Source organism: Protopterus annectens, chromosome 11.part0, assembly GCF_019279795.1.
Source record: "Protopterus annectens isolate FY-2018-M chromosome 11.part0, PAN1.0, whole genome shotgun sequence".
Lineage (NCBI taxonomy): Eukaryota > Metazoa > Chordata > Ceratodontiformes > Protopteridae > Protopterus > Protopterus annectens.
In genome coordinates this window covers 76,937,020-76,957,708 of record NC_056745.1, presented here as the reverse complement: position 1 = coordinate 76,957,708, position 20,689 = coordinate 76,937,020, and positions in this window count along the sequence as shown.

Sequence of the window (20,689 nt, the reverse complement as noted above, 5' to 3'; positions counted from 1 at the left end):
TGTGGCATATCCCATAACTGCGTACTGCTGTAGTGTGATAAACTAGTTAGGTAGGAGTTCTAACCCCGTACTTGGCAACTGTGTTTGTGTGTGTGTCTGACTGTGTAGAGAGCAATGCTTTTTAAGGTACTCACACTCCCTACAATTTATATACTTAACTTTGGCAAGGCTGCTGATGTCACCCACCTAGAAATACACCTCTGGGAAGGCTGTCGCCCAGTAATCTCCGTAGCATGTCCTGTAACTGTGTACTACTGTAGTGTGATAAACTAGCTGGGTAGCTGTTCTAATTCCAGACATGGCAAGTTTGTGTGTGTCTGGCTGTCTGTGTAGACAGCAATGCTTTTTAGGGCATTCACACTCCTTACAATTCATGTACTCAACTTTGGCAAGGCTGCTGATGTCACCCACCTAGAAATACACCTCTAGGAAAGTTGTCACGCATCCTGTAACTGCGTACTGCTGTAGTGTGATAAACTAGTTAGGTAGGTGTTCTAATCCCAGACATGGCAAGTGTTTGTGTGTGTCTGTCTGTGTAGACAGCAACACTTTTAGGGCAGTCACACTCCTGACAATGCATGCATTCAACTTTGGCAAGGCTGCTCATGTCACCCACCTACAAATACACCTCTGGGAAGGTTGTAGTCCAATAATCTCCGTAGCATGTGCCATAACTATGTACTGCTGTAGTGTGATAAACCAATTCAGTAGGTGATCTAATCCCAGACATGGCAAGTGTGTGTGTCTGTCTGTGTAGACAGCAATGCGTTTAGGGCACAAACATTCCTTACAATTCATGTACTCAGCTTTGGCAAGGCAGCTAATATCACCCACCTAGAAATACAACTCTGGGAAGATTATAGCCTGGTAATCTCCGTAGGGTGTGCCATAACTGTGTACTGCTGTAGTGTGATTTAGAACTGTGGTAGGGTTCCATCCCCACCCATGGCAGTTCTGGATGTTTTGTGTGTGTTTCGATGTCTGTGTACGGAGCAATGCATTATAGGCTAGTCACACTCAGTACATATTAAATGGCCTACTTTGGCAATCCTGCTGATGTCATTCATTGTGAAATACACCTTTGGGGAAGGAGTTCTCCAGTAATCCCCGGGGTGCATCCTATAACAGCTGTAGTATGATATAGACCTATGTTAGGGGTTCTATACCCACACATGTCAGTTGTGGATGCTTTGTGTGTGTGTGTCACTGTCCGTGTAGGGAGCAATGCATTTTAGGCTAGTCACACTCAGTACATATTAAATGTCCTAATTGGCAATCCTGCTGATGTCATCCAATGTGATATACACCTTTGGGGAAAGAGTACTCCAGTAATCTCCATGGTGCATGCTATAACTGCATAGTGCCATAGTGTAATAAACTGGTTAGGTAGGGGTTCTACTCCCGGACATAACAAGTGCATGTGTTTGTAACTCATATCCTGTGTGCAGGTGGTTGTGAATGTGTGGCCAATGTGGAGCGGGTTTTGCATTTTTCTTAAATGGTGGCCCTACTATATATCACAATGTCCACCATACAGGGATAACGGATGTGAAATAGCTGAGAGGTTGGGGTGCAAAGCCATACCCATACATGTGACATCAAGGACAGGCAATCACAGTTAGCAGCTCCAGTATTACCCAGAGCACACTCTCAATCCATGTCTCATACACACCCACACATGCCTAGGCAACAGCCAATATGTGAGTAGTACACTGCATATTGGCCACTGGTAGTAACTATGGGGTGTAGCAGTGGGCTACAGAGGGCATGGTACCCTGTCCATTTGTCCAATATGCACGTACATGCAGACAGTGCACCTTCTCCATGTTCCCCAGTGGACACCTGCAACACCTGTGGTGCCATCACATGTGACCCACAAAGGACATACCATGCCTGACAACATGCCCTGTATTGACAGGTGGCACTGAAACCAGGGAATGCTGTTAGCATGCTATCAATGTAGGTGCAGGGTTAACCTGTTGCCCATTACCAGTTTGCACCTCAGGTGGGCAAGACTGGTGCATCTGATGATAATCTGTGTTCACAACATGGGCCAGACACCCCAGGTACAGTTCCACATGTCACTGTACATGCATGTATGAGGTGTGCACATTCCAGACACCGTCCATGTTATGGACTAAGGAACACATGCATGGCAAGTGATGCACAGCATTGGCCACACACAACAGTCACCCAGGTGACTGGATGGGGGATACAATACCCACATGTGTGGGCAAATGCAGACACTACAGCCCTTAGCCACAATGCAGACCATTGTCATGTGGCCTGATGCCAAGGTATACCCATCGCCCAGCCTTGTACAGCCATCTGGCACAGCTGACCACCACACACCTTTGCAGGCATGCACACATGCATATCAGGACTGGCACCCTGTGTGTTTGTGTGTGTGCTGTATGCTGTGTATGTTCACATTCACACTCCCTACAACCCCCATAGGCATACTGAAGCATGCTGTCTGATGTCAGACACCTCCCTATACCCTTTGCCCATACAACCCCCATATGACCCGTGTGGTGCATGTGATACCTGCACAGTGATGTGGTGTGTCAATCTCACTACTGATGAGTTGTAATCCTGGCCCTGCCAATTGTGTCAATGTGTGTGTGTGTCCCTGTGAGAGTGTGGCTGTGTTGATGCTGGCATCTGTTCATGCGGAAAGGCACTTGTATGTCACCTTCCGTATAGCTGCCATATCCCTGTTGCAGATGTCACTCACCATCACATATGTTCTGGTGACCCATGTGGCGCTTCCAATAACTGCCTAGGACTGTGATAGCACTACATAGTTAACTGGGGTTTGAACCCTGTGCTGGTAGGTGTGCAACACAAACATACTTAAGTTTTACTCTCCCACCCCTCCCTGACTTGTCTTTGCCTCTGTCTGTCTCTCCCACTCCCTTTCTGGTAGATGTGGAGACCTACACCTGCTTTGCCTAGGCAGCAGCATGTGCATTTTAAGTGATGCTCATGATCAGCTGATGGCCTATGCACGAATTGCAGCCCTCCCCTTGCTGATTGCATGTGGAACAGCTGTAGTAACATTCCCATAGCCAATTACATGGAAACACGCTCCAGTATCTAGGAACATCATGTTGGTGTTGACCCTTTTTATTCACTGTGAGCAGGAACTAGATCTGTTGTTTGGCAAACAGCATTGTAGATGGATTGGGGATTTACCTATAACAACATACACTGTGGAAACAGGGCAACACACAGGAGGGGGATGTGCCTGACCTGACTACAGACTGTAAGTGCTGCTATACTGCATTTGAAGTAATGTTGGCTTAACAGTGTGTGTGGATATGGCTGTCCTACATGTCTCAATACCTGCCATGTCAGTTCCATGTTTATGAGGAATCCCCATCTGCAGGGTTATCTGCACACTGGGCAGTGTGTTGTGCCTGTGGTTTCATGTGTTACCAAAGGAGCATCTATCTGTGGACTGCAGAAGGTAATGAGAGGATTGCAGTCTGTAGATGGTGAAAGCCGTGACAGTTACTGACTTCATATCCCTCATAGGACATATGTTGCAACAAACCCCGTTACAACAATAAATGTATGAGGTTATCACAGCAACATGTCAATATAGGCCCTTTGTATGTGCTTCAAGCCACAACTCTGTCAACCTTTGTACATATGTCGTGCATGAAGAGGTGCATATGTGCTGTACACCATAATTAGTGTCATCATATCTGATAACAAGCCAGTGAGATATCAGACTGCTACATATATTATGTACAGTAGGGATTATATTTCATGACATAACCTGAACATTCTGTGGATGTTTGTACAGTACGAGGTCTGTGTACTTATGGTGAATGTTGACAGTGTGTGCATTGTTAATATGTACTTTAGTCTGTGTACAGACTGTGGTAGATGTCATTGTTCTAGTTCCTGTCCTATCTGATGTTACATGCTGCTCCACTGTATGGTACCGACATGCACATGTTTGTAGGGCCATACACACACATGTCCCATACCACAGACAGCCATCAGACCAAACTGTGGAGCAGCCCAGTATATGTAGGGTCAGTCTGTGAGTGGCACATATGATGGTGTTGAACAGATAGTCCATATGCCGTAATATTATGCTAGCTTGACATATGTGGCTGTGGCTGTGTTCACATTGGTTGTGGTTATGCACTTTCACACAGGTGTATCTTACCCTGTGCTGTGACATGCCTGTAGAGCCTGCTATATATGCAGGTACATGTGCATTCCCCCATAGGAGATGTAAGCCAGTGCTGAGCCAGTCTGCCTGTAGCCTGCACAGTGCATTGTTACATGCCTAGCAGCTTAGTGTACTTACCCAGTGGAATGTCATGTGCAGATACTTGCCAGATGTACTGCTGCCAGGCCTCCCTTAACAGTCTTGTATGTCAGACAGAGCAGTGGGATGCTGTACAGATGTATGTCAATATCTAATGGGTAGTATGTGGCCATGGCACCTCTGTACCAGTGGTCATTATGTGTCAGGCCAGACAGGGGTGTGCGAATGCATAACCTATGGTGGCAAATGTATACCAGTCGTTATGTGTTATACCTATCTACATGGCTGTCTACATCCATATTGTCAGGCATGGTACACATGTTTTGCACTAAGGGGTTATGTGTATACCTCTGGACTGTACAGAGTGTGTCAGAATGTCCACATATATTGGCCAATATCTCTGCTGCAGTCCACAGGGGCATTACATGCTAGCAGCGGTACTATACTATGATGTCCATAGGAGGTCTGTCAGTAGCCAATGGCACACATGTTATAAGCAGATGTGACATCCCACGCACACCATGTCTGTGATGACAATCCCATTGACAGTGGCAATTGTCTACTAATATATCTGCTATACATACCTGACATCCCCTTGCACTACGACTTTGGGACTATAGAGGCTGGGGTAGGGCTACACTCCATGTCCAGGCCATATGGTGGAACAATATGTACATACAATTATCCAGATAGCTATACACATATATATATATATATATATATATATATATATATATATATATATATATATATATATATATATATATATATATATATATATATATATATATATATATATATATGATTACACACATGTAGTACTTCCAATTACCGATGGACATCCTTCCTGTTTGTGGGCATCAGTGTTACAGACAGCAGGTAGCAATACCTCTTCCAGGGGAACCTGCACACTTAGTCCAGCTACATATTTGTAGGAGGCTCCAGAACTACAGACAGAGTGTGAGTAGAGTTGTGTTATGCTTTGTATAGTACTGGTGTTACAGGGTGTGTGTGTACATACTAGTTTACCTTGGAATGCAGTCTGTCTGCATAGCTCACAACTGTGGGCCTATCCTCTTGATGGCCAGAGGTATGCCTATCATGTCTTGTCTGCCCACCACACAGGTCCTGTGTCAGATATTACACTGGCAGTGTGTGTGTTGAGTGCTATCAGTACATGGCTACATCCATTTCTGTTTCTAACCTCAATTCCCTGACTAAGGGTATGTTGCAGACTATCCTGTAACACCAGCAACTTGCTTAGTGTATGGCAACAGTGTTCCACATATGTGCCTGTGTGCCAGCCTCTGTCCTCCACCTACATACCAAGCTTTGCACATTTGTCATGCTGTCGGGGGTTGTTCTGTAGTGGGCTGAGAGTATATCACATTGCCATTGCTGCCATCAATCCACTGTTGTTGTATCCCCCACACATATGGTGGGGCTGGGGCCATATATGTCTGGGCTTCACCTACACAACACGTGTGCCCTTATGCACTCCAGAAGCCAGTGTATGCAACAGTGGTATATGGTCCTGCATTATTGTGTCTGGGGGGGGGGCACCATAACTGACCTAGGCTGCTACAAAATGTGGGGGCATCAGGGGTGAGCTGCCTTAAGGTATCTGGATGTACAGTACCTTATACTTTACCTATATTTACATTACTTACATCAATTGGGCTAATGGAAGCCTACTACCTCCTGCCATACAGACTGTTCTGTTTGTCGGTGTGCTTGTGATGGTGTCAGTTATGCCTTGTTATGTAACAGTTACAACCCATTTGTTCACACAACGTCTTTACCACCTAGTGATGTTGTACAGAGTTTATATAGAGGCTGCTGAACTATACACCTGTATTACATACTGTTGATTGTTTGGTATCCTGCGGCACAGTCTGTCTTCACTATTGTACAACTTGAAGGGCTTGGCCTGGGCAGCAACAGTTGTGAACCTTTCCAGACTACTGTATTAGTATAACTGTTTCACAGTTGCATTATTCTGTTAATATGGATGTCAGTGTCTGAACAGCTATATGACATATAGAACTGTAACAGTACACAATTAAAGATTTTCCATTTCTGCAAACCTGCATGTGGTGTTTTTCCTATGACCTCTCTGTGGGTATATGTTGCAGGCAATGATTGTCATTTGTATGGGTGGCCCATACAGTGTCCAGTTGTTCAGGTGTTAACTGTAGGCATAGTGGCTGTTCCATATTGTGTGCACCTTCTACATATGTATCTTACTGTACATACATCTGCGTGTGTATGTGTAGTCACATGTATCTCTCTCTCTCTCTCTTTATATATATATATATATATATATATATATATATATATATGTATGTATATCTGTATCTGCATATCTGTATCTGTGTACCTGTATCCTGGGGATGATGATGGCTTACGCATTTTATATTTCCTATGGGAGGCAGACTGTACTGCATGAAATGTTACCAATACCAGCCTGACATCATACAGGTGGGATGTAGTACTGTTAACATCTTGTGCCCATGTCTGTCAGGTCCTAGTTATGGGATCTGCAACAATTGGTAGTGCATTGCAGGGCAGACGTGTTTGGCTGTGGGCGAGGGGTTCATATTCGTACAAGATGTATAGTGTGTGGGGCCTCTCAACCCCATTAACGGTGCATGTGAACATCTGTGTTTTTGTTAATCTGCCAATGCTATCTACAGATGTATGGTCATATATATATATATATATATATATATATATATATATATATATATATATATATATATATATATATATATATATATCTGCTTACAGATATATAACTATGTCCGTATATACCTACATAGATATGTAACATGCTGTGTATATGTAGACATATAGGTGTAGACACATATATGTGTCAATGTAGGCATTTTCATGTATATATGTTCATATATAATAATATATATGTATATATTGTAAGAAATATATATAAATATCTACATATTTCGATATGTTGTATCTGTTTAGATAATAATATATTTACACACACACACATACATCTAGATGTTGGTTACATTCTCTGTACTGTGGCATGACTGGGCTTGATGATATGTTTCGGAAAACATTAGATTTATGGATATCTGTTATGGCTTAGTGGTAAATCACTTTGTCTATGATGTGCAGGGTCCTGGGTTTGAGCCTTGTAGAGGCTGTTTATTTTGTTGCTGAGCAGAACATGGGCCGATGGAGACAGAGTGATTAAGGCACTTTAAAGCAGTTGTAAGCAGGTTTGCAAGGGTTTGCATGGAGGTAAGCACTGCTAACTTCCGGTCACAGTTTCCTACACCCAGTTAGCTTCTAAATTGCTTTGCCTGTGTAGGCAGTCCTTACCCCTATGCAAACGCACTTTAACACACTTACAAGTGCTTATATATGCTTGCTACTGCTTATTTGTGGTTAAACATGCTTACTAGTGCCTTATTCATTATGACAGTGACACTTCACATGTGCATTTAATGCAGTACTCCAGTTCACATTTAAATGTTATTTCGTAAGTTATACGGCAAAAAAATGTTCATATACAGATTCCACATTGAAAATGGAATGCGCTGCAGTGGGACTTGAACCGGGAATGCCTGCTAGTAAGGTGAGTGCTCTGCACACTACACTATTGCTATACTGCGCCATTTGCCTATATCTTCCTTGTTATCCTCTTCAGCCATTTAAGCTGTATTAACCGTAGCTAAGCGATGGGCACACCTGCGCACCTACAGTTAGCTTTAATCAGGTTTTTTAAAAAATAACAGGGTTTCTTCTTTTAATTTATATGTCCTGTTACTGTTGTACACATGGGGGACTGTTGGTGGGGATATGGGGACACCTATGAGCAATCTCGCTCATTTCTTAGCTTCTGCTGTTCTACATTGCAAGGGCATGTTTATTCTGAGAGCTCTGCTCTCAGACACACCCGCTGCACTCGTACACACTCCGTGTAAGCCTAGGAGCTCGGGCAGCGCTCCTTCATTATTATGCATGGCGTGCTGCCATCCTGCTCCTACACGGGCGCTTCCGTGCAGGACTAAGTAAGTCCTGCATGGAAAAGTAGTGAATTTGAGGGTATGTGTCCACTAATCACTGCAAAATGATTTAAAACAAGCAGCAGATCTGATCCTTCCCAGTGCTGCTCTAAATGAATGGACACTCCTGATTCATTTAATGTAAACTTCAAGTCTGGGAAAAGTGCATATTGTTTACTGTGTATCTAGAGTACAAAATGAGAATACGTTGTTTTATATCAGGTGTGGAACATGGTCTAAGGCAGTACTCACTGCCCCTTAACTGCCAAGTCTGTCAATGAGTCACTAGGAAGTTCACTGTCACGTAATGCGGGATTGGGTGAAAGTGGTAAGTCTGCTGTTAGTGGCCAAGGATTTTTTTTACGATATCTTAGCTGTAGTTGTTCTGTATAACATAGGTCAATATTTGTACATTTTGGATGTGGAAACACTGGCAGTTTGGGAACCTGTTGTTAGCTTAATGTTGATGAAACAGCAATGTAGGTTTTGAAAGTACAGAAACCACCAGCCAAAGAGTATAGAGCAGTGCTTTATAATGAGTTACAAGATATGTGACATTTAAACAAAGTGCACCTGGATGTTGCAGCATTATTTTTCAGAAGTAGACCAGAACATATTCTTGTCCCTGCATGCAACACTTTGTGAAGCTGATTAATGTAGAAAGCAATCATTTTATGCTGCAACTGCAGGTATCTGTGCAGAGAGGCTAGTTATCAACCAAAGTTAATGCATTTGTTATTACTGCCTAAAGAAGCAGTTCATTGACGTGTGTGTGTGTGTGTGTGTGTGTGTGTGTGTGTGTGTGTGTGTGTGTGTGTGTGTGTGTGTGTGTGCGTGTGTGTGTTTGTGTGTATGTGTGTGTGTGTGTATCTGCATGTCTATGTACATGTGTGTGTGTGTGTGTGTGTATGTATCTGTATGTCTATGTGCATGTGTATGCGTGTGTCTGTGTGTGTGTGCATGTGCATGCATGTGCGCGTGTGTGAGTGTGAGCATGACTAGGTACATGTATGTGCATGTGTGTGTATGTGCCTGTGTTAAGGTGCATACACATGCATATGTATGCTTGCATGTATGTGTGCGTGCAAGTGTGTGTCTGTGTGTGCATGAGTCTGCATGTTAATGTGCATGGGTATATATGTGTGTGTCTGTGCATGTGTGTGTGTGTGTGTGTGTGTGTGTGTGTGTGTGTGTGTGTGTGTGTGTGTGTGTGTGTGTGTGTGTGTGTGTGTGCGTGTGTGTGTGTGTGTGTGTGTGTGTGTGTGTGTGTGTGTGTGTGTGTGTGTGTGTGTGTGTGTGTGTGTGTGTGTGTCTCTTTGCTTGGAGGAGTATTTGCACTAATGTGAGTGCATAATGTGTCAGCGTATTTTCTTGTGCTCAGAGCTTTCTCTGTCCAGCTATAATTATCTCTGTTTTGATTATTCAGTCTAAAATCTTCGACAATGTCATCTGATATGATCATCCTTAAATCCATGCTGAGGCTGCCTTTGTTACAAACACCTATTGGTACTCAGCGGTTTGTTCCTTCATAAATGAGACCATGGTAGTACTTACTAGTTATCACAAACATCAGTACTATCTGTTACAAATTCAAAGCTCTGTCACATCAGCTAATGCAGGGTGTACTTTAGTTCCCTGCCAGGACAGCTGAATAAATTACTTTAAACAGCACTATCATCTCAGCATCCTTTTTAAAGAAGTATGGCAATTAGCAACAGGATTTCTCTCATATATACTTTATATAATTTATTTATCAGAAAGTATGCAGCAGAGCCTGTGCCTCCCACCACCTTTATAACTTACTATTAACTCGAAAAGTAAGAAAAGTTAAAGTCTTGACTAGAAAATTGTGCTTCATGAAGAAACAGCCTTACGGCACTTCTCCTGTTCTCTATTAGTTGTTAAATTTATTCCCATTACAGCTGGAAGTAAGCAGTTTGAAAAGATAAAACAACACTGAGCATACATGAACAAGTGCAAATTACTAACTTTAGACACTAAGACTCTTAATGCAGAAAGCAAAGATAGCTATTTCTGTAAATGACTTTATTTTGCTTGTTCTAACTAAAGACATTATTCACCATTATATACCCTAGATGATACAGAATCAGTTTACATACCTAAAGGTAATAAAGCCCTTAAAGTAATAAGCAAACCAGAAAGGTTTTGTAAAATTCCAGCTGTGTAAAGACACAGTTCAAAATACACATGTAAAAGAAACCTCAGCAATGAATGCAACAAACTACAAAAAGACTAAAATCGTCACTGGCATGCCTGTTGCCTTGAATGAGTCAGAACAAAGTAATCCATTATTTATTTTTCATTTTTATTATTATTTTTTTATTTTGTCTATTTCCTAACTGAATAAGCCCACTGGACAATGTGTTCCTCTTTGGGGGTGACCTGGCAGCTCTGTCTGATTAAGTGACTTGCTCATCACCAATACAAAAAATACAAAAACAATTAAATTCTGCAGATTTTGATATCCTCGGTTAAGCAACTATTAGTATACCAGTATTCCATCAAAAGTTTTCAGATGAAAACTTTATCTAAGCTATTTGGTTAATAGAATAAAGACATTGAAACTTTGCATACTTGCTCCAAAAGATAAATTGATAATGAAAAATTATAAAATAGTCCTAGAATTTAAAATGTTGCTTATTGATTTATAAACCAAATCACAGTGGAATAGCCTTATAATTAGAAGACTCTCCAAAGAAATTACCCCAAACGTTCTGCCTACTTATACAACAGAATGTACAATTAAACCATTTCTCAGGCCCTGTGTCTGCCAATACAGGTTGCATCATCAAAAACTGTATATAGCAAATCGTACATTTTTATTTTTTCAAAGATGAAAGGTTTATTTAAGCTTTAAGTGAATGCAAATCAGCTTTTTGTCAGTAAGACTTCTTCAGAATACAATAGACCCACTTAACCAGTTCCTATATATATGTGTGCACTAATCAGATGATAGTTTTTGTTTTTCTCAATTTTTTTTTTATTTTTCAAATACATTTGAATTAATTCCATAACATTTATACATATCATCTTAAATAACTATGTACACTATTTATATTAGACTGACACTATAACAGATTTTAATGTATACAGTTACTTTATAAGTATGTCTAATCCATTATCAGATTGTCTGATCAATTATTGTATAGTGTCAATCAACAATAAGACTTTTCCCCAATGGTTGTTGATAAATGGCTTTGGATACATTCTTAGTTCTTTAGTTTTAATTTCCAATAATGCTGTGGTCTTTAGTAGCCAGTAGAAGTCTTCCAAAGATGGTATTGTGTTTGCATTCCACCTTCTTGTTATACACTTCCTTGAAATTGCAAGTATAATCAATACTAGATACATGTTTGACCTATTCAAATAAGGACCTTTGTTAATATTTAATAATACAAGAGCTTTAGTTAAATAAAATGATTTATTAAATAAAGCTTGTAGAAAGTTATTAATACCATTCCAAAATAGCTTAATTTTAACACAATCAAAGAAAATGTGGTTCCAATCTGCATTGTGTACTTACTCACATCTCCAACATATTCCTTTTATGGAAGAACTAATTTTAATGTTTCTGTCTGGGGTTAAAAATGATCTGTGCAAGCATTTCCAATTAAAAACTTTTTAGTATTGTGTAAAGGATGTATATTTTATCGATATTAAGATATTTGTTTTAACATCTTCAGTTAACTCTATTGAGTTTTGTTATATATTTCCAATATTAGGTTTTGGGTGTTGTTTTACAGTTTATCGATATTTTGTAAAATTTTGAAATACTGTTTCCAATGTCAAAGTCATCATATATGATTTCATATATGTATTTCATAAATTTAGGTATTTCTTTAAATGAAGAATTGTTAATTATTCTACTTAAATCTTGTGAATATGACAGAGTACTCTGTAAAGTTAGCTAGTCCTGTTGTGGAATTTTGCATGCTGTTTTTATTACTTGCATATCTAAAACTTTTAGTTATTTGATACATTGGAGACAACAAACAAATCCTTTCTGTTCCCAGGAATTAATACTTTCTCTATATATTTTATATGGTAAGTTCTTTGTGACTATAAATGGTGTTAAAAGATCAAACCAGATTTTTAAATATATATTTGTATTAATAATTTTCCTAAATGAGTCAATGTAATTAATCATACGAGTTTTTTGGGTTTAGTTATGTCATATTGCATACTAATACATATGTGCCATGGCAAATTGTTTTTATCTGTTATTTGAAATTTTTTTGCAAATCAAATTCATTTATTGATATTACAGTTAGTAATTCTTTCCAATTTGCAGAGTAATTTGGACTTATCCAATCTGAGATTGTTTTAGATATTGATGCTTTTATATATATTTCTATATCAGGAAAGTTTAATCCTTCCTGTTTCCATGGTCTGATATGATGTATTAAAGCTATTCTGTCTCTTTTGGGAAACCATAACAATTTTATTAGGCATGAATTTATTTCTTTAAGTATATTCCTTTCTGGTAACAGTTATATTGCCAAGGCTATATATAGGATCTTGGGCAGCAAAACCATTTTTATTAACTGTAGTCTATCTTCCAATGTTAATATTATTTTGTTCCATTTTTCAACAGAGATTTTAATTGTAGTGATGATATTATTGTAGTTTTTTGAGACTAATTTATTATTATCCTTGAATAACTCAATTCCTAGATATTTTAAGGTACATTTTTGTTTCCCTGTGATGTGATCCCCCTTAGTCTGCAGTTCTTTATTTTATTTAAAAATAAAAAAATAATAATTTTGATTTATTGAAATGGAGTCCTGAAGTCATGTGAAATTTGTCAATTAATGTATCTAATTCTTCTAATGTCTCTTTAGTGTTAGATAATGTTAGTAATATATCATCAGCAAATAACATTACATTATAATTGTATTGTTCATAAACATCTATTCCTTTGATTTTTATATTGTTATGAATTGAATATGCCAATATTTCAACAGCCAGAACAAATAGAATCAGTAACACGGGGCATCCTTGTTTAGTGCCTTTTGTTATATGTAGAGAGTCAGAGGTAAAAGGACTTAACTTGACATACGCTAAATTATTTGCATATATATTCTTTAGGAGATGAACAAAGGATGCAGGAAATTTAAATAGCATTAGGATTTTGAATAAATTGTCCCAATTTAGGGAATCAAAGGCTTTCTCTATATCTAAGCCAATTATGAGTGTTTCTTTATTTTCTTTATTAACATAATCTATAAGAGAAGTTATCGTTTTAATATTGTCATGTGTGTGTCTATGATATATAAATCCAGTTTGATCATTATTTATTGTTTTGGATAGTGGCATTTTCATTCTGTTAGTTAATATTGTCATAAATACCTTATAGTCATTATTTATTAATGATATAGGTCTATATGAGGTACAGAGGTTTGGGGATTTGTTTTCCTTTAGGATTGGTATGATTAAGGAATATCTCCAAGAGGGTGGTATTAAACCTTGTGACTGAATTTCTAATAGAGTTTTATAGAAAAGGGATAGTATCTTTGAAGGAAAACGTTTATATATTTCCATAATTATGCCATCTATACATAGAGTTGTATTATTTTTACCCTCTTTTATTGTATTTGTAATTTCTTTGTAGGATATGGGTGCTTGCAGACCTAGTTTCAACGTTTCTGTCTTTTTTTTATATTAGAGCATTTTTCATCTAGATTTAATTGATTGATATGTATATTTTCTTTTTGGAAATGTTCCATATAGTGATTTCTATAGGCATCAAGAATGTCACCTATATCCGAGACATTTTTCCCTTTCTTTTCATGGAAGATACTTTTAATGTTATTAGAGTTTCATTGTATTTTGATTCTTGTGGATGAATTATGTAGATATTTGGGAGAAGTGACCAAGGTATTAATTTTTAGTTTTTCTAAAGCTAAACTAGTTTTATGTGTTAGAATTCTGTTGTATTTATTGTTTAATAATTCTACTTTCTTTTTCATCTTCAAATGATTTTGATTTTTTTTTCAGCTTTTACTGACAAAAGTTTGGATTGTAGATATAATAATTCAGAATCCCATTCTCTGATTTTTTATACCAAGTTAGGGTTTTACCATATATGTAAGCTTTTAATGAGTCCCATATTATTATTTTATTAATTTATGAGGTGTAATTAATATCTAAGAAGAACTGTAATTCAGATAATAACCAGGGTTTGAACTCTTTAATTTTAGTTATATATGCTGGAATTCTGGAGTTAAAGATTAATGGTTTGTACCCATTTTGAAGTTTTAGTATCAATGAATTGTGGTCTGAAATGAGGCAGGGAGTGATTGAGAAATTAATGATTTTAGAGTGTAAGTCATGGGCAGTAAATATTTTATCTATTTTTGTTTGGGTAACAAATCTGTGATCTTGATGGGAAAACAACAAAGATTTATCTTCTTTAAATTTGAAAGTATCTACAAGATGAAATGATTCTACCCACTTGTTTAAAGCTTTTGATACAGCAGATGTATGCAGTGGTCTTTTATTTGTAGTTTCAGAAATATCAAATATACAGTTAAAATCTCCTCATAATATTAAGTTGCCCTTATAATTATTGGAAATGAAATACAAGTGTTTGTTTTTTAACAGTTCCTGTTCCAATTCCTGGGAATCAGTATAGATTATATTTAACTATTACTAATGCCATAAGGCCTTCTTTATCTTCATACATATAAATGATTTCTGGGTTAATCACATTTGTTTTCCATAAAATTGTTACACCTTTTTTCTTTGCCTTATAAGTGGATTGCACCAATATCATATATTTCTTAAGATTCCATTTGTAATTATCATTTGTTCTGAAATGAGTTTCTTGAAGGAAGACAATTTGTGTTTTTTTCAGTTTTAAATATTTCAGTAGATTTGATCTCTTGCTAGGATTGTTTAAGCCTATGGTATTTAAAGATAATAAAGTTAAATCCATCTTAGGTTATTTAGACTATGTATTTTTTGTTTTATTGTGACTATTACACATTTTCCTCTGATAACTATAAAGTATATGTTTGAGCTTTTAAAGGAAATTATTAGTTTTATACTTTGAGTGTTTACCAATAAAGTAATGTCTTGGTCAGGCATACTAAAAATGTTTTTGTGAAATAAATTTAAATGAATAAATGTTAACCAAACTAAGATCTGCACTAGCCATGGAATGAAAATCATTCCTAATCTGATGGATAAACCTAAGTCCACCAGATTATCACTCATACCTTGGCAATCCATGACATCTGAGCTCCAGAAATTGAATTATTATATGTAGAATATTTGTAATAGGATAAGCAATATTTATATTATTTTGAACAGATACAGTACTATTGTAGATTAGACAGGATTCTAATACAATATAAATGTCTACTTATCATATAAGCAATTAATATTTACATGAAAGATAGATGACAAGCAATTCAATTATAGTAAAGTAGGATGTATCATATATAAAACCTCAATAAAAGATTATAGCACACAGTTATTTAACATATTCACCCTTACTGATGACATCTTTCAAAACTTATTACTTAATATAAATAGATGGTAATAATATTTATACCTGATGTTTATAATACAATGTATTTTACTGGCTATATCAGATGTTATATTTCATTGTTTGTCAGCATTTAAGTAATCACTTTGTTTGTTGCTAACGTACTTAAAGCATCATTTGTTTTACGTGAACATTGATGAAAGTTAGTGCATTTTAATGATCATTGCATCCCTCTTCCCCCCATTTCCTACACATAAGGATTTTCATATCTGTCATTTCTTATTATAAAATGAGTGAAATTATAAGTTAAAAACAGCAAATTCACTTATTGTGATTAATGATTACAAGTTCCCTTTCCATATTCATAAATTGTCATTTTATGGCATATACTGACAGTTTTTACATTTAAATGGCAACATTCTATTTTGCATAATCAGCAAAGGTTAAACTGAGTGATTATTGTCAATTTAATACTATTTGTTCAGAATGTGATTGTTACATTCTGTGACATTCCTAGTTCAGGCTTCAATTGTTTCACTTGAACAACTTTGCCAGTTTGATGTCATGTATAAAACATTAGTTACCTTGGTAACAGCTTAAGTATTATGTATGGTCAAGATGGGTTACAAAACCGCAATTCAAGTTAAAGCAATTACATGACTTGTTATGTACATTTACTTATATGAGAAAATCATCATGCTTCCCCTTGTTGTTCAATATAGTGTATGTCATTTATGACAAGTTAAAACAGTAGTGTTATTATACACAAACCCATGGTATTAAATCCTGTCTTTAATATCTAAATTCAGCAGACTGCTTCATCTTATATAACAATTATATATTTTATGTCTAGATTTACTAAAATCATACATTACATAACTGTTGTGTGTGTGACGACCGTGCCCTGGCCCAGCAATCAAGGAGCCTCAATCCTCATCACTAACACCAGGGAGGTCATCTTCTAGAATAGGAAAGGATAATTAATACATACAGTAAAGTACAATTTCCCTTAAGTGCACACAGAAATCACAGTCAGTCTGGGGCTGGCTGCTCCCTTGCTCACCAGGTCCCCGATAAGACTCCCCATTGGCACAGCTATAATGTCCAGGTCTCAGCCTAACTGGATAAGCTAGGACCTCCAGTACCCTCTCTGTACAACCAGCACTTCGTGTCCCTGTCCAAGTAGCTGACACAGCACACACACACACACTTTGAGATAAGTATTTATACAACTTCACAGACACTCCTGGGAAAGGCTGACACAGATTCTCCAGCTGGGCCCCTTTACCCAGACTATATGGTAGTAATTACTGCCACCACCCAGTTAATAATATCAGCTACTAAAAGGCCCTTAAAAGGGTGTCCAATTATTATCGTGCAATATCTAAATTCAGCAGACTGCTTCATCTTATATAACAATTATATATTTTATGTCTAAATTTACTAAAATCATACATTACATAACTGTTGTGTGTGTGATGACCATGCCCTGGCCCAGCAATCAAGGAGCCTCAATCCTCATCACTAATCCAATGGTAATGCGACTATACAGTCTAAGGCTTATTGGAAGGGCTCAGACAGCAGTAAACTCTATAAATACATAATGTACTCTAAAGTATACTTCATCTCTACACAATGCAGACACAGGTAGATGGTTTTAAAAATATTTAATAATAAATAATTAAAACAAAAGACAAAACTGCTACACCACAGAGATATCTAAGAGTTCACAGATCACACAGAAACTTAAAATAATACTGTAGGACAGGTCTGGTTTCAAAGAAAAATACCTAATTAATCTTTACTAGCTTTAACTATTCCTACAAGATATCACAGTGCTACAAACTTACATGTGAGCATAAGCAGGGTGCTGATACGTTAGATGTCCAGATCAAAATGCTTCTGGTCTCTTGTGAGAAATAGTATTTAAACATTACTAACAGACTTGTCTCTAAGGCCCTCACAAAATTACACCATTTTTTGACACTTAGGTTTTCCCAGTATTTATATTGCATCATCTTAACAACAGGTCTGAGTTCTCAGGCCACAAACTGCATTATTTAGCAATCTAACACCTCCTCAGAAACTTACAACGATACAAGACATTTCACATGTATATGCTAACAGAAACTAAAGCAATAAAAACACCTTCCACATCTAAATTCTGGTAATAAACTTTAGCCTTAAAACAATGGGCATGAAATCTTCAACCAGCCACCCTCGGGCCAAATTCTAACATGAAAGGATACAAAATGCTTCACTGGGCCAGTAGAGTGTAATGTTGTCACATATCTTGCAGTTCCACATTTCACAGTGTTTCCTTACATTTAAAAACACAAGCCTGTATTTTACATTTATTTATACAGTTGATAGAATTAGATATTAAATTCTATTTGACTAGGCTGGCAGCCTTCGCCCATATCTCCCCAATCATCACAGTGTGTGTGTGTGTGTGTGTGTGTGTGTGTGTGTGTGTGTGTGTGTGTGTGTGTGTGTTTTAGCTGTTGCTTAGTTATTTGAGAGACCACATGCTGTAATGCTTATTCTTATTATTAGCTCCTTCCAAGCATGTTTATACAGTCCGTAGACTTTAAATTATGAGACCCTTCTAGTTTCTTATTTGTTATAAGTATATTTCCATCCTTACATACAAACATATCAGTACTTCAAGCATGGGCAACAATGCCCATCCAGTTTTGCTAGAATACCATTCACTAGTTCATGTGGTGTGTTTCCAGGCTGTTTTTAAAATATCCAAACTAATATTTGTCCTGTTCCATTTTACCAGACTGCTCCATGCAGTGGCCACTCTGCCAATGAATCACTAAACACATCTTCCATTCCCACAGATATTTCCATGAAGAAAATATGATGACTTTCTAGCACTTCCCGGCAACCCCAAATACCCCTAGAATCAGCTATCCCCATATGCCCAACAGGTCCGAACAAGCTCACCTCCCAGACCACTGCAAAGGGTACTGCACAAGACCAAGTGCTCTTAGTCTTTCACAATAACTCAGACATCCACTCTTATGTAAGTCCTTAATGTGTTTGGACCAAAATACATTTTAAATATAAAATTGCGCTTATTATTATTTTATTTATTTATTTATATGAGCTAAACGAAGTGTTGGGAGACCATCAATATATGCAGATGTTGTTTAAAACAGACATTTTATTATATTTTTATTTTTATTTTTTTTTAAACCAAACACTTCATTACTGTGAATCATCTTGGAGGCTCCTCAGATCCGTTAAGCATTATCATCACTCTGTCTCCATTACCATAGCAACCTGGGAGTGTCTGTTTCTGTTAGTGTGTCTGTGTACTACATACCAGAGGCTCACAATGCACCTGAAGCAAAGCTTCACTTCACTGCAACTTCAAGCCTAAATTCCCTCCCTTTCAGTGAGGCAACAGCCAGGAAAAGAACAGAGAGCAAACAGATAAAAATAAATAAATAAATTACACGTAATGAGTAATGACAATAATTAAGAGTTAGACACTTCTTTTACTTCAGAAAAGGTGTATTAATCCATATGCTCTGGTTCTCTCAAAGTCTCAACTTGATGGCACTAATATTTTAAAGGTGTCCCTGACTTTTTCTCTACTTTTCCCTGAGTCTGGTTCAAATATGTTCCCTGAGTGTTTGAGAGGTCTGGCAGAGGCAGAAACACAGAGGCATAGCAGCCTTTCTGCTGTTACACACTGTGCTAATAGCTTTGGAAGGAGTTCTGGAAGCATACCCTTATGTAGGAATACAACACTGAAATACAAAAGGATGTAGCCATGTACTGGTAGCAACCAACTGTAACAATGCCATTGCTCTAGTGCTGAAAAGACCTGTGTGGTGCACAGACAAAGAATAACAGGCTATTCTCCGGCTATCATGTGGATAGGTCCACAGCTGGGAGTTACGCAGACAGACTACTTGCCTTGATAAACTAACATGTACACAGCAACCCTGTAAGTCCAGCAAGATAAAATTCACACAATAATACGTACGCTCTCTGTACTTCTGCACCCCTACCCAAATGTAGAATATACCTGTGTGTGCAGGGTCTACCAAGGATGTAGGTAAGCATACTCACAGTACTGGAATGTGTCCAGTTTTCTTGAGCAACTTGTGCTAATGGCAATGCTAAAAAAGCACAAACTGTTTAGAACTGAGTAAATGAATATTCACAGTATAGCAGTTCTCAAACAATTATTGTGCCAAAGGAATACATCTCAATAACTAGCTTTGTATGGCAGTTAATTGCAAAATTTGGAAAGAAAGTACATCCTCCCATGTATCTTGGGTTAGCATTTTGAGGGGTTAGTACATTTCTACACTGACAAGTGTGTACTGGAAGCAGCAACATTTAGGTCTGAGCACAAAATGTAAATCACTGGCTATACCCCTGGCTTCTGATATAAGAACTATACCAACCTTCTGTCTTAAACAATGATGTCCACAGCAAACAAAGATGATCTCCATCTTGGAAAGCTGAAAGGGCCACGCCTACTTGAGTTAGCAATTTATAGTACGGGGTTGCTATGACAGTGATTACTGCAATTACTACACAGCAGGCTGCATGCAATTAGCAAATGGTGGCCACTAATTGGTGCAGAGACCATCACATGCTCATGTGCAAATACCTACAAAAGCAGGCTGCAATTGCTGCCAACAAAATCAATCACTCTATTGCAGAGACTGACAGAGAGAGAGAGAGAGACAGAGAGAGACAGAGACAGAGAAAAGGAAAAGGAAAAAGAAATAACACCAAATCATACAAAGGAAAGGTATGTGACACATATGTATTTACTGGCATGTAGTAGATGTTTTTGAAGAGTAGTCTACATAATGT